The sequence below is a fragment of the Podarcis erhardii genome, assembly GCF_964252035.2.
Source record: "Podarcis erhardii genome assembly, chromosome: 4".
Taxonomy (NCBI): Eukaryota; Metazoa; Chordata; class Lepidosauria; order Squamata; family Lacertidae; genus Podarcis; species Podarcis erhardii.
This window is the reverse complement of record NC_138508.1, coordinates 49,007,054-49,033,338: the sequence shown is the minus strand read 5'-3', so window position 1 is coordinate 49,033,338 and position 26,285 is coordinate 49,007,054. Positions and strand designations below refer to the sequence as shown.

At 39.3% G+C, this 26,285-nt stretch overlaps 1 long non-coding RNA gene across 15 annotated transcripts in view; it reads right to left on the bottom strand.

Annotated features, from left to right (window-relative positions):
• Positions 1-26,285, bottom strand: part of LOC309340036 — a 241,717-nt gene that overhangs the window by 69,459 nt on the left and 145,973 nt on the right. For all 15 annotated transcript variants that reach the window (XR_014155733.1, XR_014155734.1, XR_014155735.1 and 12 more), the window contains one exon: positions 21,813-21,876. This is a non-coding gene — a long non-coding RNA (uncharacterized lncRNA). The remainder of the gene's footprint in view (positions 1-21,812; positions 21,877-26,285) is intronic.

Below are 26,285 nucleotides of genomic sequence, written 5' to 3'. Positions count from 1 at the left end.
CAGATTTCATAGAGGTGATTTAGAAATTGGACACAATCTTCTGTGGAATGTAAATTCCAATGATTTCAGTTGACCTTATTTCCAAGCATTTCCTCACATTGACAGTTAAAGCACTAATGTGCTTTGTGCAACACCTCACAGTATTGAAAAGCTATTCTAGCACACAAGAACAGCAGATGTCTGTCATGACCACCAAATTCAGCCATGATGAGCTTTCCAGCGAGATAACAACTTTCCTTACTATTTTGCCAATGAATTCCAGCTTCCAACTCAGCATGTATGAAAAGCTATTTGTTGGTGCTTAATAAAATATATGTGGTAGTCAGGTGGATGTGTAGCCCTCAGGATGCCAAAACAAGGTCCCAGGGAAGATGATGGGTGGCACAATAGACAGAGTGAACTGCAGAAGGAATAGCAGCCCTGCTATGAGGGCAGCAGTTGGTCACGTCTTTGTGGCAGCTGGCCCATTAGTTCCCCAGTCAGTGGTGGACCCTGCAGCTTTCTCCAAAACAAAGGCCTGCTTGAAACTGAAAATGAAAGCAGGTGTGGAAAAGGAAATCTATGTGACTTAGAGAGGTGCATATAAGGGGGAGAGAGAGAGAGAAGAGGCCAAGGAATAAGCATCTACTGAACTTCTCACAGACCCAGAAGAAGCACAGAAGAACAGCTTCATTCTTTCCAGTATGGGCAACCAGATGAGTCAACCAGGAAATATTTTTTAGAATCCCTCTAAAAAGGACACAAGATTCACACATGCACACCACCTACCATTATTATAGTGCTCCTATACCTTAATTTTGGATTTTGCTGTCACAATTCTAGCCCATGATCATGCTAGTGAGAAACAAGAGTTACTCAGGGAATGAGGAACAAAGCTTGATACCTTAACAGAAACAGCTCAAGTCAATTACTTCTAGTAAGCATGCTACATAATATTCTGCTTTATATCGCTGTTGTATATTACCAGGCAGTCCAAATCTCTCCAGCCAGTACAGCTGGCTTTCATGGACTACATAAGGGTGCTTGCTCATGGTATTATGAACAAGCTGTCATTTCCCAAAATCTCTTTGAGCTCTTATGTGTGGACAAAATGTGACATGGACCACTTGAGAAAAAGACTCTAATGCCCATAGAGAATTTAAATCAACACTACACGTCTTATTTTTTCTTGTTAGTGTTATTTAATGACAAATACAACATAGCTTAGTTTGAATTGGCAAAAGTTACCTCAGAAATGTAGTTGTGTGCCAGCATATCTGGAGACCACTTTTGACTGTACTTTCCATAACAGAGAAAAGACTGAGGGTGTTTCCTTAATAATTACAGAATCCAATAATTTATGAGAAATGAAAATACTTTTAAAGCTCCCTTTTCTATACTGTTGATGTTGCCTAGCTATTTATTGAGAATGTACATTATTAGCACTTGTAGTCATTGTATAGAAGGACAGAACTTCCAGAAAAGGCCCTGTATACCTGAACTGGATGAGAGGAAATTTGGCCAGTTACTCAACAATTACTCAGCAATGAATAGCCAAAATCTATCATCACTGGATCACTTAAGGCATCCATGTTTCACCTATTCCCATTAAAACACAACTTGAGTGGGGGAAAACTTGCTTAAATTCAATCTGAGATTTTAACAAAATATTAATCCATGAAGCAGCAATGCAGATTGCTAGGAAGAAGTTACTGTGTCCCATGTGTTTTGGATGGTCCACATGTATATTTTCTTTCCTTCTTTCTTTATTTTATATTTATATCTATTCTGCCTCACAGAGCAGCAACTCCTGAGGCAGTTTACAAACAAAACAATATAAAACAAAGTACTAAACTAAAAACAACAGAGGTTTGAATGACCAGCACAACAGCTGTAATGCTAACATTTGTTCAGTTCTTCCCATGCAGAATTGCTGGCAAAATTCTCAATTTTATTATGTTCCATTTGGAAAAAATGAGATAAGGAATAACTGATCTTAGATAAAGCATTGGATGACAGCTAATATTAGTTGTACTCCAAATCAATCTATTAAAACAAATGGTCCATTAATTTCAATAGGTCTGCTCTAAATATGATAGACTGATTATTTCAATAAACAGTTATGAGATTCTTATTTTTAAAATGCTAACATTGATAAGCTAGTACTTGACCATATAGTGGGCTCAGTGTCCCCAGAGATACAAAACTGAACCTTCTGAATTAGATATCTGATCTATTCATAGTCTCTGTGCAACAAGTACAACTTTTAAGTTGTCTTTGTAGGAAAACTTTAGTAATATGAAAAGTTACATCCCAAGCAGCAGCATTACACATCAAATAAATGTTCATTTCTCGTCAGAATTCAGCTAGTTATCATGTTTAAAGTAAGCAAAGAAGGAAATCAGACATACAGGCTGATTCTAAACATGTTTCCTCAGATGTATGTCCCACTGAGTTCAATTAGACTTGTCTCTGAGGCAAGTGTGCTTAGGATTGCAGCCAAAGTCATGATCATATTTCAGCATATCCGTATCACTAAAATGATAACACATTACCATGGGCCGCATGCAATAAAAACAGGGCTTTATTTTATCACAGTACAGTATTTGCTCTCTCTCCTCTTCCTCCAACTCAAAGGACAAAACTGTTACATGTTTCTTTTATCTAACTCTTGTTACCTCAGAATCTGAGGTAACTGCGTACATTAATCTTGCATGGCAGAGATCGCTGAAATTATGTCCAAGTTAAATAATTATGTTCCATTCAATGTAGCAATGTATTTATCTGTTTACTGGAGTTCGGATCATATTCAATCAAGTGCTTTGTTTTTTTAAAAAAAATCTCAACTAAAAAAATTATCATCCCAGTACTGTGAAGAAGTTGACAGAGTTGTAAACTTTTGCCAGTCTGCAGAACTACAAGAGTTCTAAATATTTTTATTACACAGTTTTTTAAAAGAGCTTTGCAATATGTGAAATCTCTGAAAAATGTAGCCAGCAAATTTGCAGAGTTGTCTGTACTATCAAATGTCTCAAAACTATGTTAAAACTAGGAGAGACACACTATTTTGAACAGACTGCTGTTTTATGACTGAAAACCTACCATCACAATCTATGGGAAAACGTTCCACTGGCATTTTGTTTTATTTTGGATTGTTTTATTTGATGTTTTAATGTACATTGTAAACCACTTTGATATTTTTTATTAAAAATATAAAGTAGTGTAGAAATGATGATGGTGATGGTGATAGTTTCCATATTTGAATTAGGATATCTGAGGATGCTCATTAGTATAATTCAACTTCAGGAAACTCAGCCAAGAAGGTCATTCAGTAAGCCTTGGGCTAGTCACTCTCTTTTCACCTAACCTGCCTCACAGGGTTGTTAGGAGGATAAAATTAGGAGGGGAAGAAACATGTACGCCACCTTGGAGGAAAGATTGGCTATAAATTAAACAAATAAATCTAGAGGTGCATTAAATAAACCAGTAAGGGTGCAGAATTAAAACATCTCATAGTTCAAAATTATGCATGTCTACTTAGAGGTAAGCACCATAAAATTGAGTAGATTTTAGTATTAGGAAAGTCTGAATAGGGCTGCAGCCTTAGAGTGCTTCTTTGGAGAGGCATTTTAAAAGAACTGTCTGATTCGGTTTTTATTTTTAATTATTAGTAAAAAAACCAACCCAATGCTGAAATTCTGTTTTGAGTTACATGCATGTGTATATAAAGGTGCAGGAGGACAATTAAGGGCTGGAAGCTGAAGCTTTTACCTTTGAAATGCTTTCACTGAAACCATTTTAAATACTATACTATACTGATTTTAAAACTATGACCACGTTGAAGGTGAACTTATTCCCAGTTTGGACAAAAGCTACAAAGTGAACAATATTGTTTTATAATCCCATTTTGAAATTATTAAAACTTCCTGTGATATGATGTTTTGCTTTGCATTAACTGAATCAGTATTTCTCAAAGATGCTCACTAATTTGATGAGCTATACAACTACATGAAAATCTGTCCCCTTCTTATATTTTTGACCCTTGCATGCAGAAGGAGAGCCTTTACTTATCTTTCAGCCAAACAGTACACCTACCTCAGGTTTTACTGTATGCAAATTTTTCAGTTCAAGCCTGAAGTCTATGATTGACCATAATAGATCTCTCACTGAATGACATTTTAAAAAGCTGAACTTTATATACATACCATACACATAAAGAAAAATAATTTTCATTAAATACTCATTTTTATAAACATTTATAAATTCCTACTATTTTATTTTATACCTTCCATTGGTTGTTTAGGGTACAAGTTTCTGGGGGAAAAAAGTTCAACAGTAACCTACCCCACCCCTCCTGCCATTTAGCAACTTTTAAAAATTCCCCAGTGAGATATACTAAAGCTTATATATTTTATGTGCTTTATTAACACCATGAATCCATTACTTCAACATATTTTAATACTGGGTGTTTTCATCACTGTAAAATCCATATACTACACTTTAAATATTGCACTTAGGAAACAGTTTACAGTATCATAATTCGGACCACAGCTATATAATACCAAACAACCACCACTCGTGGTGAACTGACAGGAATTTGCAGACCCTCGAGGTTTTATAAAACATCTCAAGCTGTTCCAGGTGCTTAGTTTTCAACCACTATATTGCATTATTAGAAACAGATGAGCATGCACACCAACAAATACATGTGTACAATGCATTCATATACACTATCAACACTGATTATAAAAGTAAGCAAAGCAGATGTCTCAACTTTTCAATTCTTTACTAATACTTATGCTGAATTTCACAAACACTTATTGTAGACTAGCACAACAGGAATTAATCTGAAGTAATGTGAAGATGACAATCTTACAGTATTTGCCATTTTCTATTAATAAACAATGCATGGATTTAGCAAAGAGCCTGCTAGTTCCAAAATTAGAGGCACAGTCAAAAATTCCCAAAGCTCTCCCTCCCCAAGATACAAAGACTTCTAAACTTTCTTTTCTTCAAAAATACATTATATTTATATTTTTTTAAAAGCTTTTCTTAAACATCATCTTAAACTTCGAAGAGAAACTTCTTAAAAAGTTACTTACTCTTCATATACCTTTAATGAATTGAAGAGTTTAAAGAATCCCTCTGCTCTTTATCCTGACGTGTTTTAAAGCATAGGTTATCACTGTAAACTAAAATGAGACAGTTCAGCTTGTATTGATTTTCTGGTGAGCATAAGCGTACGATTGAACTCAGTGAAACCCTATTCTGAATGGTGAGCAAGCTAAAAGAAACGTTAAAATGATAATTCCAACATCTTTGCATACTAGGAAAAAAGAAACCAGACTGAAAAGGAATGTTTCACGTCCACTGTATAAAGTCATTTTGACATGCCTACACAACTGGTTATGGCAGCTTTCAGAGTGATTCCTCGTCACAAAAAAAGAAAGAAAAATGCTCCAGGTTCTTTTAGAGAAAGCTCTCCATTGGGAAGTTGATTTTGGCCATGTGCCAAAATCATGTGCAAAAGGGGCCCTCATTACCAATTCATGGCAGCCTTCAGCGCTAACAAAAAATGTGACCCAACAGGCTAAAGCAACAACAAAAATTAAAATCTAGGAGACAAAGACAACTTACTTAATATTCCCCCCAGAGCTACATTAAACTTTTTAGTAATTCAAACCCTATTAGTCCAAAGCCATACTGAACAGCTTTTAAATTATCGTCGAGATATTCTGTAAAAGTTGAAAAACACTCTTTGTAACTCTTCCCAAACTGTAGGACTTCTTGAAAGTATTTTTTATGGGATAGCTGAACTTTCTCTTTCCACATTCATGGCTATGAAATCGTATTCTAAACAGGTACAGCTTTGCACACACAGATTTTATAAACTTGGAAACTAAACAGAGTAGTGCAGCATTTTGCCAGCTTTTCAGACAGAGCAAAACAGTTACAGTGCAAGAATCTCTCTTATTTAGAAAAAAACGTACATGCAAGCAAGGCAGTTTTAAGCAATTGCAATTAACTGAGAACTCACTGCACTGTTTCTCATAAAAGCAGATTTGATATTCAGCCTTACCTAGATGTCGTCTGGCTTTTCTGTGGATCAAAAAGTTTCCTGCCTAAGCACACAGATATTCTTTCACAACCCATAAAGGCCCCTTTTATTAATCCAGCACGGTAACAAACTTCTTTCTGCACCACACGTTGAGAGCAGGATGCATCAGCTTTCAAGACAGAACGCATTCTTAATACACAAATGTTGGCAGATTGCATAATGCTGGATTTATCTTAAAGAGGGAAAGGCCTTTTTTTTCCCAAAAAAGCACCAAAAACAAAAAGAGTAAAGAGGGTGCGGTTAGATGTTAGGCTATCCCTGAGAAAAGGGCCTAGGCTGCTGCACAGGCACCTAAATGCTAGCAGAAGCTTACTGGGAAAGGAGCCAATGGAATGACTTTGTTTGACCCAGCTGCCAATCTCTCCTGAAGCAGTGCGCCAGACTAAACACTGACACTATTTTAACTCAAATCAGGCTACAGCAGCTGTTTGCTTTCCGGCTTTGAGCTATGCACCATGGCTGTGATGACTCTGCACGGCACTCTATCATGTTAAAATATGTTCCTTGTTTGGTTTTGTCATATAGCAGTCATTATGTTTAACCATTTCCTCTCCCCCAGTGCAATAAAATAGATGAGCTTATGTGATTGTTGAAACTTCCAGTGAAGAATAATGGTTGCCAATGAACACTGGTGATCTTTAGGACAAGAAGGGAAGTTCCAGAGCCTGGCATACCAGGGATGCAACACAAATGAATTCTGATGTTGAGTGGTGCGCATTCTCAAAACCAAACATATGTGTTATGACATGGTTGAACTTCAATAGTAATATAAGCTGTAGAAGGTACTGAAGCTGTAGAAGGTACTGAAGTCAACAGCCAGGGTGCTCACTGCGGCAAGACAGTGTGAGCACATAAAACCACCCCTAGCCTGACTACACTGGCTAATAATTCATTTCCAGCCCAATTCAGAGTGATTGTTTTGACCTATGAAGCCTTATAGGACCCTTATACCTCAAGGCTTCAGGACCCCTATACCTCAAGGACCACCTCTGACAATATGAGCCAATTTCAGACCCTGGAATTGTTATTCTGAGGTCCAGGCAAAAACTTTCCTTTTCACCCAGGCCTTTGGTCCTTAGTTTACTTTTGTTGATTACCATCAAACCACATAAATTACAAAGCCAGTGGGTTTTTTAAAGTTTTACACTTGCTAAACTTTTGCTGTGGACTACTTGATCAGGTCAAGCAGCCTGCTGGGGAACACAAAACCAAACCTGAAAACAGCCCATGATGAGTATCAGAGGTGAATGCTGCAATCCGGAATGAGTACAAATCAGTTTTCAGAAATAACAGGCCAGGTGGTCAGAGGAAGACAGTATAAGGCAGGCAAGGAAACAGATCACAAGGACAACAACCCTATGTTTGAAGGGCCAGAAGCATGATATGCACTTCTGTACAGGTTCCCAGACGGCAGTAGCCCAAGTGATGCAAGACAAGACAAAGATACCTCTAGGGCACCTACTTTTTATGATGTTGATATATGGTTAACCAGGCTCCTTTTGGCTTCTTAGTTCTTGGCCTGGCTGGCCAGATTAACTACTGGACTTCTTTCTAAACACTATTTGGATGGTTCTGCAGTACAACAAAGATCAGACCAATAGCTCCTCTGTCTGATAACTGCTGGACTGTCACAGAGAAAAAGGCATCTGCCAGAATCCCAGTGCTTATACATCTCTCTCTTTGGTCAATATATTCTCTCTGTGCTGTACATGAGACTGGCCTTTGAAAATAGTTCAGAAGCTTCAATTAGAGCAGTTGACTAACTGTTGACAGGTTTGAGACGGACACATCATGTAATACCAAATTTGTTACACCTACCTTGGCTGACTGTACACTTTTATTTTTTATTTGTTTTAGAAAAATAGGTGCCGGTACTCACCATGAAGTTGTTACGGTGCCACACTTTTTAACAACAGCAAAATAGGTGCCAGTACTGCATGCCCTTGAGTGCCCCCTAATAATAATAAAGAACTAACACTGCTTCTAAGCCCAATTCAGAGTGCTGGTTTTGATATAAATCTCTTTATATCTCAGGGCCCCAATATCTTCTGGAACACCTTGCCCCGCCCTGCCCTAATATGACCTTAATAACACAGGAAACTGCAATTTCATGTTATGTCCAAACTCTAAACTGTGGTCAGTGGTCTGGGTTCGCATGCATTGTGAAACAACAGTTAGTTAAAAATAAAAACAAAAGCTTCCAGGATTTGGGTAGCTGACAATGGAGAGGGAGTTGATGAGCTGAAGACTCATTCACATAAAGAAATGTAGTGCTCTGGACTACTTTTCAGCAAAGCTCTTGATGCTTTTTGACACTGGCCATTGCGCATATACATAAGGATAGTAGACAATAAAGGTAATGTGCTTCAGAAATAGTTTGAGAGTAAATTTACATTACATAGTTTGTTGAAATAACTGCAATTTTCACCTCACAGATTGCTTATATGAAGCTATCATCACCAACAAGATATACGGTAATATTGCCAAAACTTTCTTTTCATGGTGTCAACATTGCACAATTTAAGAACTAATGTTATTATATATACTTTTGAAAAAACATGAAAGACAGACAGCACACTCCTAAGCATGTTTATTCAGAGATAAGGCCCACTGAGTTTAATGGAAATTACTCACTGGTAAAGGATGTTTAGGATTGCAGCCTAACAGGCATTTCAATATTTGCTTTACATAATGAGGCTTGTGAAACTAAAACCGAGAATTTAAAACTAAATGCTTTCCTTGCAAAGTTTAAATAACCCATCAGTCTTCTAACATATGTCCCTTTGACTTGTGCTATGTTGAATTTTAAAATAGTTTTAGTCTAGAAAGTCAACATATATAGAGAGAGAGAAGAAATCTTCACCATCAAAACTGAAAGAAACTGAAGAAGTTTCATTTTTCTCCCTAGACTCATCTTTTGAACTTGATAAAATGATGCATAAACTGGAAGTGGTGACTTATTTCTTTTGACATCTTTGGGATTGCAACAACATAGGACACTGCCTTATAATGAGGCAGACCATTGGTCCATCTACCTTAGTATCGTCCACCCTAATGGGCAATGGCTCTCCAAGTTTTCAGAAGGAAGACATTCCCAGGCTTACCTGGAGATGTCAGGGATAGAGCCTACCACTCAGTTATGGCCATTTCCTTTAATTGTCAGTAATACTGCCTGAAAGCTCACAAATGAAAAATAAAAATAACTGTAGCTGTTAAGACTGAGCTAAAGCAACTCCTGAGTTTGCAGCCATACTTTGTGGAGAGCTACTAAGCATTCACCCCTTGTGCAAGGAGCACATCATTCATGGCAAGAGAAGGAGAAACACCTAGGAAAAACAAGGGCACATCCCCTCATTTCCCAGACTGCAGTGGTTTCATTGGTCAGTACTTTGGTGGCTTCATAGGCACAGCACCAGAAATGAGGGAGCACATTCCTAAATTGCCTAGGCAACAAAATGATACTCCCCTTGTAATACCATTACATAAACTAGTAGCAATAGGATTGGTTATTTGATAGACATGTTGTGGAGGCTACCTAACCTTGCCATTGTTGTTTTTTAAATTTGTCTTTATTAAAGATTTTCTTGGTTTTATTTTTTTCAGGTTGCACAGTCTTTTTTACAAATCAGTTACATTTGTTGTAGACATTAGTGTTGAGTATAGTATAAGTTTGGAGGGGAGGGGGGTGATGAGGCTTATATTCTTCTGTATAGTGTATGTGTGGGCTTTTGTGTCAGCTGAGTAGTCCATGATGTCCTTTCAGTAAGATGTGATGCTGATCTAATAAAAAGTATCACCCACTGAATCCTAGTTACTGCCTCTGCATCTGCCTTTAGTCTCTACGGCCAAAGGGGAAGGGAAGCCAATAAAATGATTCAAATATAGATTAGCCGCAGTCAAGCAGTAGACAAACAAAATTTTCTTGGCAGCTAGCTACTATTATAATGGAAGGACAGGAAGTATATTTTAAATATCTCCCCTTTTGTATGTCTCCTCTTCCTCCTTTTGAACCTGCAACACAACATGAAACAAGACATACCTGAGCATCCCACTTTGATATGCCATGGGAATGTGGAGAACTGATAGGAAGGAAAGGGGTGGAGGTGGAGGTGGCCTTTATGCACATCAAATCTGATGCCGTGATAAATATATGTGACAAGGATTGTGTTGCATTGACCACAGATACTTAATATGGGGTACGTCAAGGACAATTTTGAAGAGGTTGCTATAAAAATACAGAAGGAACTAGGAACTTGGAAATCCAGTTGAATCATCTTTCAAAATTATAGAAAACAGTCTCAACATTCATGAGAACTTAGAGAATGTTGTACTAATGTGCAAACAGACTTGCTAAATGCTTCCCAGAAATTTAAATATGGTCTGCAGTAAATCTGGAAGTACAATTATTATATAAGCAAATACAATAACCTAAATGGTATTTTTTTTAAAAAAAAAAAAAAACCCAACAGATTTTTAAAACTTGTAGTTATGAACACAACAGTAAGACAGCCTTTTAAGCAGAGCTAATCAATGTGGTGCCCTCCAGATGTTACTAGATTACATTTCCCAACATCCCCAGCCAGCGGCTATGCTAATTGGGACTGATGGGAGTTTTTGAGTGCAACAAAAATCTGGAGAGCACCTTGTTAGCCACTTTGCTCTAAAGTAAGAAACAAGTTCTGCTTTAAATGGGCGCAAGACATAAGCCATAACATTATGTTGGAAGATTGGGAAAGGTTATGGAAAATAGACTTAAAATTTACAGACTGTTCTTTATTGAAAGAAAATTACATGAAAATGATGTACAGATGGTATATAACACCAGTACAATTAGGGAAAATGTATAAAACTGGCTCAAATTTGTGTTGGAAATGTAAGGAAAAAGAAGGAACTTTTTACCATATGTGGTGGGATTGTAGTAAAATTAAAATGTTCTGGAAAAGCATGTTCTCCTTCATGGAGAGCACGTGTTGCGGTGCGGCCCGCCAGGACACTCCAAAGTTGGGGGCGGGCTAATTGTTCGTTGGCCACTGATGCGATTGGGGCTTCCCTTGTTCTTGGGAAGAAGTTAATGTTGCCGTTTGTTGACTGACAGCTAGAAGTGCTAAAACTCCTTACACGAGGCTAGGGCTTCCTCTTTTCGACTGTGCATCGGATTGCCCGTCCCCCCCTCCCTAGAATTAGGGTGGTTCGCTTTGACCTTGCTATGCCTGTCATGGGGTCGTCTGCTCTTGGGGCAGGGGCCCGGTAGGAATTTTGTCCATCTGGCTGATTGGCTGGGGCCATTTGGTTTTTGCCTACTCCGTAGCAAATCGTCACAACTTGTTAGGCATTGGTTTATGGTTTGGTTGGTTGAGGGGCAGTGGTTGAGTGCCTGCCCTTGGTAGGTTGAGTGCCTGCCCCTCTAATGCTGCTGCTGCAAGGGATTCCGTTAAAGGAATTGGGTGCTAACTATTGCTTGTCCACTCTGTCAAGGGGGCTCGGGCCATAGCAATGACCTCCTGGTTGCATTTGGGGTGAGGGCAGGTTCCCTGCTCCACGTTACCCCCAAGTGTATTCCCCTATTCTGACTTTCGCATCGTGCAGAATGTCAGTCTGTCGCCCATGGTGGGGGCAGATAGTCGCAACCAATGCCTAAGCAACCACTCACAAATTTGTATTTCAATAAAGTTGTGGCCAAAATTATGCCAAAAATCTTAAACAAAAAATTCTGTGTGATGTGTGAGTTATTGGGGTGGCCTTGGGGACCTCAACAGGCAAATGATATATAATGAAAACAAAACAAATTCCTTCCAGTAGCACCTTAAAGACCAACTAAGTCAGTTCTTGGTATGAGCTTTCGTGTGCATGCACACTTCTTCAGATACACTGAAACAGAAGTTTCCAGACCCTTCTATATAGTGAGAAGGTGGGGAGGGGTATTACTCAGAAGGGTGGTGGGAATGGGTGATTGGCAGATAGCTGTGATGAGCCTGTTGACGACTCTTAACGACTGCAATAGGTCTTACAGGAAAAAGCAAGGGGTGAAAAGGTGAAAAATGGCTTTGTCATGTATAATGAGATAAGAATCCAAGGTCTTTGTTCAGACCAGGTTTCTCCATGGTTTTGAGTTTGGTGATAAGTTGTAATTCAGCAGCTTCTCTTTCCACTCTTTCCAGAAATTTCAGAAATAGACTGGAAAGAGAAGCTGCTGAATTACAACTTATCACCAAACTCAAAACCATGGAGAAACCTGGTCTGAACAAAGACCTTGGATTCTTATCTCATTATACATGACAAAGCCATTTTTCACCTTTTCACCCCTTGCTTTTTCCTGTAAGACCTATTGCAGTCGTTAAGAGTCGTCAACAGGCTCATCACAGCTATCTGCCAATCACCCATTCCCACCACCCTTCTGAGTAATACCCCTCCCCACCTTCTCACTATATAGAAGGGTCTGGAAACTTCTGTTTCAGTGTATCTGAAGAAGTGTGCATGCACACGAAAGCTCATACCAAGAACTGACTTAGTTGGTCTTTAAGGTGCTACTGGAAGGAATTTGTTTTGTTTTGACTATGGCAGACCAACACGGCTACCTATCTGTAACTGGATATATAATGAGTTAAAGAAAATGTTTCATTTAACATTTGTGAAAAAGCCCGAAGCTTTCTTATTAGAGATTGTGGGAAAAGACCTGCCAAAGAAATTTTAAAAATGTTTTTATGTACACGACAATGGCGGCAAGAGTCTTAATAGCACAAGGATGGAAGAATGAGGAAATCCCGATGAAAGAACTGTGGCAAGAAAAACTGATGGACTATGCGGAAATAGCAAAACTGACACACAAACTACGTGACAAGGATAACTGTGATTTTAAAGATGAATGGGAACCTTTTACGAAATACTTAAAGAAGCAACAAAATGAATTGGACTCTTTGGCAGGTTTTGAATAAACATTCACAAACTCTTTATTGTAATATATAGATAGATAATCTGAGGATCTTTACAATTTCACAATATGCAGACAGAAAGATGTGTTGAGAAACCAGAGAAAGGAGCTGAGGGAAGTCTGGGGGGGTTGGGTTTTCTGTTTAGGGGGAGGGGGAAAGGAGGGGGGAAACAATGTGGATGATATATTTTTGTTTAAATTACTGTGTTCAATATCTAATAAAACTTAATAAAGAAAGAAAGAAACATGTTCTGCTGGTGGGATTCTTCTTGGGGCGGGGGCAATTGACAAAATAAAACAGACATAATAGAAAGAAATGTGACATAATAAAAATCTCATTGCTAGAATCCTGCTTAGGCATTCTAATTAATTCCTTGCCCTTCACCAGGTTGGTGGTATAATGTCCATTTATGGAGACCTCCAATACAATTTAGAATACTGATGTTCCAGGTTTCTAAATCGCGCAGGGAGCCTACCTGAGTAGAAAAGGTTTTCCACTCTAGATATTTGCCTCTGACCTGCAGACAGTTATGAGGATGGAAACATGGGGGCTAGCACCACCTTCACCCCCACTTCCCCCCACATGATTCTCATTGTTTGTGCAAACAAAAAGCCTGAACAGGCATTGGATTTTGACTACAGCTGGGAATGGAAGATACAGTAATAGCCTGCATGTATCAGAACTACAGTGGTACCTCGGGTTAAGTACTTAATTTGTCCCGGAGGTCCATACTTAACCTGAAACTGTTCTTAACCTGAAGCACCACTTTAGCTAATGGGGCCTCCTGCTGCTGCTGCACCACCGGAGCACAATTTCTATTCTCATCCTGAAGCAAAGTTCTTAACCTGAAGCTCTATTTCTGGGTTCGTAGAGTCTGTAACCTGAAGCGTATGTAACCTGAAGCATATGTACCCCGAGGTACCATTGTACTGTGTATTTTCATAGAGGAATGGATTGCTGTATTACTCAGAGCAACAATATAGGAAAGGTCTATGATAAAAAAGTAGGATGAAATTCTGCTGAAATAAAAATGCACTTTATAGTTATAGGCATATTTCAGTTAGGACTGGAAAGTTCTGGACTTCCGGGTTAGCGCGAACGGCTAATGGCGGATTCCCTCCGAGCTCCGGAGGGAATCGGCTCTGCTGAGGACGGGTCTTGCCGTGCCGGCGACACGGGGACCCTCAGAAACCGCAGGCGCGGAAGCCTGCGGACTTGGTGACTCGGTGGGCACCTTAAGCGCCCTCCCCGACCCACGAAGAGCCTTTTTAAAGGCTGCGGAGAGGGTACGGAGAGTGGCGTGGTGCTGAGAGTAGACCGCTACCTCAGTAGAGTGAAGCCGCAAGCCATGGCCGGAGAGCGCTAACTTTCTTCCCAAATTTGGACTGGATAACAAAGGACCCGTGAGTAATGGAATTTGGACTTTAAAAATTTTATCCTGTGAATTCGGCACGATCGGGGGATGTGTTAAAGGGAAGTCCGCACCCCCTCTACTTATAGACGTTTCAAAGCAAGGAACGGAGAATTAAGGCGGAATGAATACTGTTTTGAGGATTTAAAAGTTTCTCACAAATTTGATAGAACAAGATTTTTGTGCTGGAGAGAAAGGGAATTTGGAACTTTGTGTGTATCCCCCCCAAAAAACCCGGGAGTGTCCTATTTGGGTCCCGGAGGAAGAAGTGAAAGGAGTTTGACAGCTGTCAAAGAAGCTGTCAAACGGGCGGACAAAGTAAAGAATTTTGCTATTTAATAACTCTTGGAATTAAAGTTGATACATTTGGACTGAGGCGATTGGAAACAAAGTATTGATAATAACAAAGTAACAGATTATTGGAAAAGGACTACTAAATAACTGAAAGCCCCCTAGGGGGAATTAGTGACATTACAATGGCTGCAGAGGGAAAATTACTGGCGGAGATAGAAAAAATGTTTTTTCTCGTGGGAATCCTGCAGGAGCAGAGTATGGCTCTGAGTAAAGTTTTTATGACCTTGAATCCTGAAACAAACAACTCTGCTGAATGCACAAAGGAGATGTACGATAAAAATTCTGCAGCTGAGCAGGAAGAGATGCCTTTGGAATTGACAGAGAAAAAAGAAGGAGTTCAGACACTACAAGTGGAAAATATCAACCAGAAATCTGCAGCGTCAGAGTATGAGCAAGAAGACCTCTGGATTACAGACCTGCGAAAGATGAGAAAGAAGAAGAGAGAAGCCCCTGGAGTACTTGGAATATTAAAACTAGAAAGAACAAAGCAATATGATTGGGACTTTTCTCTTGAGTATGGAAAACTAGATGGTCTTTCGCAGCAAACACTCTTCAACATTCTGAATGAAAGAAAATATGATCTGACTCTGACTGAACTCCTTCGGGGTCTTAGGACCATCAAAGAGGACTACCAATATAGCTGGCAGAGAGGGACTGACAGAGAATCAGACGCCTCGGACGTGAGGAATCCGGGCTAGAAATATTTTTTGTTTGTTTTCTGGACATTTGTCTAGGAAGGGACAGAAACCGGGGCAGGGGGGGGAGAGAATAGAATTATAAAATGTTATGTTTTGTTTTACTTGGTCAATGTGACCTATAATTAATATAATAAAGGGAAAATTTGTGAAGGGGAAGTTAGATCGACCTTAAAAAAAAAAGAAATTAATGATTATAAGAGAATTGGATAGTTGAATACAGATAAACAAAAGATTTTAATTTTCAAAAGCAATGTGAATATCTTTAAGAGGTTAGGTAAGAACTTGCTGAATTAACTTTGGAATTGGGATGTAAGAGGAGGGGGTGGGGGGAAGTCAATGAAAGTGGGTAAAGAAACTTAGGGTATGTAATTGTATTTGTGTGTTTGTTTGTCTTTGTCTTTGTGTATGTGTTTGTTGTTATAAAATGTAAAAACCCAATAAAAATTATTTTTAAAAAAAAGGACTGGAAAGTTCTTTCTATTTGTTGCCTGTTCCGTCCCAAAGGATTGGGATGGGTAAAAACATAAAAACGAATAAAACAGAAAAGTCATTTGAGGAGAGGAAATGTTCCTGTTCTTTTCCAACTTCCAATATCTTGTTTAAAATTTGTAATGAGTATCAGCTAGGCAGAACCAAATTATAGTGATTCCTTTTTGGGAGGCAACCCCAAGGATTATTCAGCATGATATGATATTTCTTCTTGTACTTCTCTATGTTCCTAAACTCTGGGTAACATCCCAATAATTCTGCTTGATTTTTCAACTAGTTTTTAAATGAAAGCACAGTATTTTTCAATAGATGTGTTCAGTTAAAAAAGTAATTTAAAACCACATGGGAAAAAATCTGAAAGCTATCATGACCATAATAATTAAAAATCTGGTTTCTTAAATTGTGGAGATATTAACTTAACAGAACTAAAAACTTGTTCAATGCTTCTTTTTATAATTAATTTGGTTTTTTTAAAAGGATGAGGGAGTTCATTTCATGCTATTTTATTGCATATCCTGAACTAATATTTCACTTGTACAGTATTCCCAAATAAAAATGTAATTCATTGCACATATTAATTGCTTCTCTTTTCTCTTTTTTATAACTATAAATAATGTTGCATTTTAATTCAGATGATGCTGTGATGATCTGGAGATTGTGGGACAGATGTATGAAGAAACAAATGATGGTTAAAAGCTATGACCTGGTGACCAGATATGACTTCTAATGTACAATCATAAAACTACACAATCCTAGATGTCTTGTGAAATAAGCAAGCATGAGATTGGAGCCTAGTAACACTTACTAATCAAGCTTAGTGAGGCTTCCTAGTGCATAGAATTTTACTTCACAGTAAACGGCGTTTCTGTGCACTGCTCTGGTTCACCAGAAGCGGCTTAGTCATGCTGGCCACATGACCTGGAAGCTGTACGCTGGCTCCCTTGGCCAATAAAGCGAGATGAGCGCCGCAACCCCAGAATCAGTCACGACTGGACCTAATGGTCAGGGGTCCCTTTACCTTTAAACAATGTCAGGATGTGCCAAATCAACAACTTTCCCCCTTGAGGAATGCCCTGCCATTCTTCTTTGCTGTGGGACATTCAGAGATCTTTTAGAAGTATCTCTCCTGCTAGAATATCACATTTTCCCAGCAATTCAAACCTAGGTGTGCTTCTTCAGGTGTTGCAGGAGTAGTCAGTGTTAGCTATGAATAAGGTATAAAATTGACATACATATTTGCATTTTTGCCAGAAAAAATAATCCTGGAGTTACTAAAATGTTCAGTATGCTTAAAATGTAAACTTTATATCCATATGGCTTTTCTATCCAAACAAATCCCCAGTAAAGCTATTCATTTCATAGCCTTTAACTACTTTCAAGTCAATGTAGTTCGATGACAAATTGCGCCATTTAAAGGTATTTGGATAAAAGTATGACATTCATTTTCAAATGGATGAGATGTTGTCTTACATTATGAAGCTGACGGAATTTGGGAATGTAGTTTTTGCTTCTGCTGAAAACTACTTGGATGGAGAACAGATAAGTGATTCTCCTCCCTTTATTTTGCTTAACTTCTTCTTGGAAAAAATAATATTCGTCTTTCACACTTCATTTGAAAGGATCTCATAAAATAGATCACTAGGTCTTATTGTCCAAGAGGAGTGGCTGCCTGACCGACTCAGTTAGCCAATTTATAAAGTAGACTGTTGAATCACCTGACACAGGTTCTCTCTAGAAATCAGTCTGTTGCAGACACAGGGCATGAACCTGTACTCTCTAGATAATGTACTTAATTAAGCATTCCCCAAAATATAATCTAATACATTTTCAGAAGAGGGAAAGGACTTTAATACAATTGTGAAACTGCAGAATCTGAAGGAAACTTTCCAAACTAACATCACTGCAGATTTACTACAACATTAAGGAACTTATCACAAGAAACTTGGTACAACATGCCATCAATAATTTGCTGTAACTAATATTTCAATCTTGTTCCCAAACAGAAGTCATCTTATACCGAGTCACATCGTAAGTCCTTCTATGTCAATATTACCTACACCAAGGTTGGGTTAAACATCTGTGGCCTTCCAGGTGTTGTTTATCTCTGATTCCAACAAGTCACAGCAAACATGGTCAATAACATAGGCCTCTGACAAAGACCAAGTTTCAGATTTCAGTTCAGTATTAAATCAGTTAAAAGTGAGTTTCAATTTTAAAAGAAAATCTTCACAGGAAGTTAATCCCCACTTCATCTCCATCCACTGTCTGACCCCCCTCCCCCCAAAAAGAAACATTTCTAAGGGAGCTAAACTTTTTAAAGTCCCTCCCTCTTTCAAATCCCTACTTACTATTATTTACTACCTGTGTTTTTCAGATGAGCTCCTTCTGCTCTAACTGGCTGCAACAGAACCTGGAAAAACTAGCCAGTGCTAGAAATGTGGAACAAAATATGTGGGAGCCCACTCAGAAAGTCCTAGTGACAAAGCATCAATGTATCATGTGAGTAAAGCAACTAAGTAAGTTCAGAAACAGGATAAGGAGGTCAGGGCAAACAATTATGCCCCTTCACTTTGTGACATAACAAAACTAAAGTTTCCAAGTGAACCAAATAGGTCAATAGGATGATGGGATTTATAAGTCCAGTATCATCTGGAAGGCTATGAATTAGTCATCCTTGATCTATGCTTACTGGTAGCAGCTGCCCATGTCTTTCGCAGTGCTGACTGGAGATGCCAGGGATTGAGCCTAGGACTTCTTGGATGCAAAGCAATTGCTCTCCCACTGCGCTGCACAACCCAGAATTATTGATGCAGCCTAAGGCTTTCAATGGCTACTAGCCATGATGGCTACCTAGCATGTCAGCTATCAAGGTAATATGCCTCTGAATAGCAGTTGCTGGGAATCACAAGTGGGGAGAGTACAGTCCTGCTTGCAGGCTTCCCTTGGGCATTTGGCTGACCCCCGTGAGAACAGAATGCTGGTCTAGATGGGCAGAAGGGATCATCTTATGTTCTTAAATATCCATCTGGCTTCTGGTATTGATGTGTGTGTTCTAAGGCTATGATACAATATTCACGTTCCTGGGAGTAAGTCCCATTCAACTCAATTAGACACACAGCTGAGTAGATATTATAGGTATCATTATATGATTCTTTAACAACATCCATTGTTCCATGGATAATATCAACTCCTAAATCGAACTTTAGCAGAAGAGCAATGTTTCTTTTGGCTTTGCATCTTTGGGTTACTTCCTTGACATAAACTATAAATAAGAGTTCCATTTATTATGCCCTGCAGGCCGGACACTCTATATAACTGTAACCACACTAGCTGCTTTTTGTAGTCTGAATCTAACACACCAGGCTATATTAAAAACAAACTTCATTTTCTTAATTTCTTCCATAAGCCCTTGCCTTTCACCTTCTCATCTCTTCTTGCAGTTGCTGTTTTTTAAATGAAGCTTCCTTCTGCTTTCATGGGAATTTCTCTCATAACACATCGATACTCCAAATCCCTTTCCTAGCAGAAATATATTCCAGAAATATATTTTGTGATGAAGGTGTGTGTGTGTTTACACACAGATTTTTGCAGGAATGTAGCCCATTCTGGAGCCACTAAGTAGAGGAAAAGGAAATATATTTTGGAATAATGAAAACTAGATTGCTGTTAGTTGGCTCCTGAGAAATTTCACTCTTTTGAAGACAATTTCACATTATTCCAAAAAGATCTCTTTATGCCAAAGGAACATCTTGGGAAGTGTAGTCATCATAGTCACTACAGAAGAGCCTAAAGAATAAGCATGTAAGTAACAGGTCTATGGCTGTAAAACACAACATGCATTGTATAGTAAGGAAATAACCTGCATCAACGCTATTCTTCCAAGATCAGCCAGATGATACACAGTATCTCTCACATTCTGTATGAGAACTGATGTCTGTGAGGTCTTACTGCTGTTTTCAGTTGCAGTGACTGAAATTTCTTTGGACCACTAGATGGCAGTCACTTCAACTTAATATAAACGCAAATGGTTGCCACATGTGAAGAAAACAATGGTATTCTTTGTGTTTGAAACTGTAGCAAGACAAAATTGATTTTAACCTTCAGAACTGTTTCTGGAGCATGACTAGCTAATGTAGATCAAGCTATGCACTCATAGCTAACCTTAAATCAAGCATGTGGTACATTTATAGTATTTTATTTTATTTTATTGAATATTAATGAGTTACAGTTTCAACTACATATGGAAATATTTCATCACCATAATGGGTCTGTGAACCTTGAATGTGACACATCCCAGCCTACAGAGATCAATTCAAGACTTTTGTGATGATGCCTAAATTTAAAACATATGAGAATTGACAATTTTAGATGTATATTGCATACTCATCATGGTTATGAAACTAATATCAGCATATCCAAAATAACAGCTATAAATATCAGCAAGCCAAAAGATAGCAAGGAAGTTCTTCAGTATAGCTCTTGAAAATTAATACAATAAAATAGTATGGTATGCATATAGCAGTTGTATGTGCCTTTATGAATACTGTGGTACCTCTGGATGCGAACGGGATCCGTTCCGGAGCCCTGTTTGCATCCTGAAGCGAACGCAACCCGCGTCTGTGCATCTACGCGTGCGCAGGTTGCGATTCGCCGCTTCGGTGCATGCCCGTGACGTCATTTTGAGCGTCTGCACATACGCGAGCTGTGAAACCCGGAAGTAGTGCGCTCTGTTACTTCCGGGTCTCCGTGGAGCGCAACCCGAAAATGCTCAACCCGAAGCTACTTCAACCCGAGGTGTGACTGTACTACCATAACTACATGTAAACTAGCCCATGATAGGGTCACTACCAGAGCTGTGTAGGGCTTCACAGACCAAAACTAACACCTAAAAATTGGCTTGGTAGTTAACCAGCAGCCAAATCTGGCTCAGACTTGTTTTTATATGTTGTATTCTGCCTTGTTATATTCTGTATGCAATGGCTTATAAATTCCTAAATAATTAAGTAAATACCAGACCCTCCAACTGTCCCTATTTTCCAGGGATGTCCCTGTTTTAGTGAAGCCATCCTGATTTCTGATTTGATCTCAGAATGTCTCACTTTTTCTTAGGATGTCCCTATTTTCACTGGATAAATGTTGGAGGGTATGGAGCCATCTGAAGGCAATCCTGTAAAGGGAAGTTTTTTAATGTTTAATGTTTTTATAGATGTTGGAAGCTGCCCAGAGTGGCTGAGGCAATCCAGTAAGATGTATGGGGTGTAAATAGTAAAATTATTATCATGAAATGGGACATCCCTATTTTCATTGGATAAATCTTGGAAGGTATGAAATGCTATTAGGCCCGATTCCTAGAACACCAAAACCACTGGGCTCTGTTTGCTGCTGCCACATCACATATATGGTCTGAAGGCACAGGAGGCCACCATCTCGTTGAAGCTAAGCAGGTTTGCGTGTGGTCAATGCCAGCATGCACAACTGTCTGGGAAACATCTGTACACCAGCTTGGGTACAAGATAAGCGAAAGGTGGGATTGAAAAATGCAAACAAACAAACAAACAAAAGTTCTGGGTCTGCTCTTAGCTCCTTTCTCTTGCACAGCAGGCTTCACTTCCAGACTCCACTCTGATACCAGAACAGTTGATCTCAATAACTAGCTAGCTTAGCAAGAAGGCCAGAGATCATGAGAGGCTTCCCCATTAGCATGCCCTTCACTGTGCAGTCTAAAAAGCCCACTGAATGTGACTTGCCTGAGGACAACATAGTGTGAAGTTGCCACCGCTCCACATATACTTTTATTGTATTTATACTTTAAAATAAAGGTATTATGAGCTTACCTCCAGTTTCTTAAATGGCAGAAATCTAGCTCTTTTAAAAAATGTCTTCAAGGCACCCAGACATCTAAAGAAGTGAAATGAATTCAGGTAAGCAGAGTCACCAAATAACTCATTCAGCAAACTTCTGTGAATATAATCCAGCGCTTTATTGTAAAACAACGTATTTAAAGTGCTTTGATATTTTAATAGGAAATCAAGACTTTGTTATGATTTAAGTCTATGTGGTAGCTAGTAGCACACCTGAAGGCAAGTTAGGACCAGTCCTCCTTTGGGACATGAGTCGCTGGCTTATGGATTGTTCTGCTTAAAATTATTGTGTGCTTCTGCAAACTTTGTATATACTCCAAATCTGCTGCATGTAGATGCTGCTGTTTGGGTTACATAAGAGTGGAAACACGAGTGAAGGTCAAAAAGATAATATAAGGTTAGGGAATGGCCTGTGGGGACATGGAAGCAGGCTTTTTACTGGTGGCACCAGTGTTGTGGAAAGTACCTCCTGCTGACATGAGAGGACCCATCTGAACTGGCAACCCCCTCGCTTTCCCTTGACCTCTTGACCCAAGTCTCCTTTTAAAATTTCTGTGCTGTTTCTAAGGGAATTGTTTCATTGCATATTTTTTTATGGATGCTTACATTTTAACGTTTTAATTGGACTATTTTAATGTATTTTAGTTAAATTCTCATTTTAACTATTCTGTATTGTTACCAATGTCATACAATTGGCATTCATGTTTTGGAAACTTCTTAGAAGTCATCCTGGCATTAAGCAGTATTTTAAATTAATTCATTAACAACACTTATGCATCTGGCTCCTCATCCAATTAGGTATGTGTGGCATGAAAAACAGCTTCTGTGTGTGTTGTGATTCCTACTCGGATCGGCATGAACATGCAGATAATGTGTGGAAGGAGGGCTAGACACAGATGTATACAGTTTGTGATATACAAGCCAAAAAGTTACACCTGAAGTTCTTTACGTATACAGCTTTGAACTTCCTTAAGATAAAATATTACTTGAAAGCAGTGGCGTAGCGTGGGTTGTCAGCACCCGGGGCAAGGCAAGTAATTTGCGCCCCCTAACCCGTGGATTTGCGCCCCCTAACCCTAACCCCCAGATGTTGCGCCCGGTACGGCCGGCCCCCCCTGCACCCCCACGCTACGCCACTGCTTGAAAGTAATACCAATGGAAAACAAATGCTTTTTGCAATTTAGAATTTAAAATTTTAACCTAAGAAGGATGTGAACTGATAACGAGTAAGCCCTGTAGTGAATTAACACTAAATTTAAGTCTGATTTCATCCATTATTTTACATGGGGTGAGGAGGAGCTGGAAAGTAAGTCCTTAACAGGAAAAGGAGCCGTGGAGATGCTGACAGTCTGGAGTGTACTGGCCATGCCATAGCAACACCTCTGTCATGGATTGGCTAAGCTTCAATATTGTACTGTGCTTGAGTCAGGGAACCTTCCAGTTCCATCTGGCTGAGCTACAATGCTGGCATGAAATGCTTATGAAGTTTATAACTACATTTGGCATTACATGTATTTTTGCAATTCACCTTAACAACAACAGCAACAAACCAGTAGGTGTGGCCATGCCTGATTGGGACTGTTGCAGGAAAGGTTGGTTTCCCTGCTTGCCACAGGCTCAACAAAAATCCCCTCTCCTGCCATTTGCTCCCATTGGGATTTTCAGTGGGGTCATGGTGAGGAAGGAAAGGGTTAAACCACTTGCCATCTTCCAAAGTCCCTACACCTATTTTGTGTGTTTTCTATCAAACAATCATGTTAAATGCAAAAAAGAAAAGCACTGAAAAGAACTTTCACCCAAAGTTATTATAATGTTTGTAGTTCAGGGACTCAGCTATACAGACACAAATAAAATGTTTTAAGTGCAATATACAATTTGAAACTAGATGGCGATGGTGAGCCTTATGGAAAATTCAGTGTATTTTTAAAAACGCTTAATTTTTTTTTCCCAGAACGGTTTTTATATGTGTGTAGTTTCCACCCAGCTCAGCTCAGCTTCAGTGAAGGAAAATAAAGTCATCAGTTTTACTACTACAGGGATGGGGAAGCAGTGACCTTCCAGTGGTTGTTGGGCTTATACTTGTTCCAGCAAGTATGACCAAGGTCAGGCATTATAGGATTTAACCTTGCCCTAAAGAAATGACAGGAGTGGGCTGTACTTTAGAAAGAAAGCCCAGGATGGAGCATGGGAGCAAGTGATACATGGGCTGAGAAACAAGAACCTGAAGAGAGAATAACCGAAAGAGAAGGAAGGGAGACACAAAATGGATAAAAATGAGATCTGTAGAAGCCTTGTAGCACTTAAGGTCAGAGAGGTGGTATGAGGACAGCTAAAAGAGTGATCAGGGGCTAGCTGAGAGGCTGACTAAACAAAATGTGGAAAGGTAAAGACTTTAGGAAGGGACAAATGTGGTAGGGATCAGCACCCAGGGTGAAATCTGTGACAGCACTGAGAGAGAGTGAGTGAGCCAGGTAGGGGCAGAGAGCTGTGAGTGCGAGCGCCTCCCCCCCAGATGTTGCGCCTGGTGCGCCCGCCCCCCCCTGCACCCCCACGCTACGCCACTGGTAGGGATAAAGAAATAAGGGGGCTGATGAGAAAGTAAAGGTAAAGGTAAAGGGACCCCTGACCGTTAGGTCCAGTTGTGGCCGACTCTGGGGTTGCGGTGCTCATCTCACTTTATTGGCCGAGGGAGCTGGCATACAGCTTCCAGGTCATGTGGCCAGCATGACTATGCCGCTTCTGGCGAACCAGAGCAGCGCACGGAAACGTGCTAGGTTGACAGGAGCAGGGACAGAGCAACGGGAGCTCACCCCGTCGAGGGGATTCAAACTGCCGACCTTCTGATCAGCAAGTCCTAGGCTCTGTGGTTTAACCCACAGCGCCACGTGTGTCCCTCTGATGAGAAAGTAGGACTGGCCTAAAACCTCAGATTGTTCGTATGGACATGAAGGAAGAGGAAAGATAAATGAATAGCGTACTCTTATGTATGTTGACTCACAAGTAAATTCCATCGAGTAATGAGGCTTCCTCCTAGGTAAGTGGAGATAGGATTGCACCCTAAGGGAGGTTTGAAGGACTTAGGGACAGAAGGCAAAGGAGCCTAGGATTAGTAGATCTAGAAAGAGACATGGCTGCTGTATAAAAGGGGAATCCAGCCAACTGAAAGACTTCTGTTGCCTCTGCAACCCTGTGATCTGACAACCCTAAGAGGGAAACAAAAACTAAGACTGGAGGAAGGGGTAGATTATACATATTTGATTTTCAACATTTGATTTCAACAGCTAATTGTCAGACTTGTAGTTATAAAAAATATTCTTGAATCTTCAAACAAAATCCTCCTGTCATTTTTCTCGCTATGCATATTTTTTCCTAGGCTTCCTCCATTTTCTTTTCTCCTATTTTCAACAGTCAAAATGTAATCCTCTGTGTGCCTTCTTAGGAGGAAGCCCAATTGAGTTCAGTGGGACTCTGAAGCAAGCGAGTATAGGAATGCAGCCTCTTGCTCTTGAACTTTCTCAGCCACTGTCTGTTCCACTTGGGGGGCTCAGAGAACAACGGGCCAAGGAATTAATATGATGCAATGAAAATTAATGATTAAAGCTCATAGACAATACAGAAAATCAATGGTCAAGATTAATAACAAAAATATAAAATTAATATCTACTGAAAAATGTGGGGGTGGATCAAACTAGAAGAATCCCAAGCAAATTTACATACAATTGATTGAAACAATGATTACATGATGATAATTAGAAATGGCCCTGTCAGTCTATTTTTTGCCTGTATCATTTTCACATATGTTCATTCATTAAGTTTTCCATCCCATTTCTGTACTGATGTTTTCTGCATGAAATTAGTATGTAAATACACATATATTTTTCTTTTATTAAAAGTACATATTGAAACACATATTGTTTTGACTTTACACAATACAAAACATATTTTCTCCTAAAATATTTTTAATGCAAGAATTCACAGAATTTGGAGATCTGTGAAATCTGAAGAATAACTACATTCCAATCCCCATGTTGTTCCAGGTGGACATTATCTGGGAGATCCAGGAGGAGGTGGTAAGGATCAGAAATTCAGTTCCTCAAGCATCCAATTTATTTATTCCTCCTTATTGTACTACTAAGTAAAATGCTACTTAGTCCATCAGTTGTGATTATGTGGCAAACCAAGTCATTCTTTTGGAGTATGCTCTACACTTTGTTGTGTGCCAAGACTGGGGAGTAATAGACTAGTTGCCTCGACAACAGGGGTATATTCCCTTTTTATTGTGAAAATTGACATTAGATTTTTACTGAGCCCTAATTCAAATTATAGTAGGAATTTAAATGTACACCAGCAAGTAGTAATAAATGTATGTAAGGCATTAATGGAAAAATCAGCCAAAGTCATTGTCAAGATGTTAAAGGACTCAGAATTCTGATCAGACTCCAACTA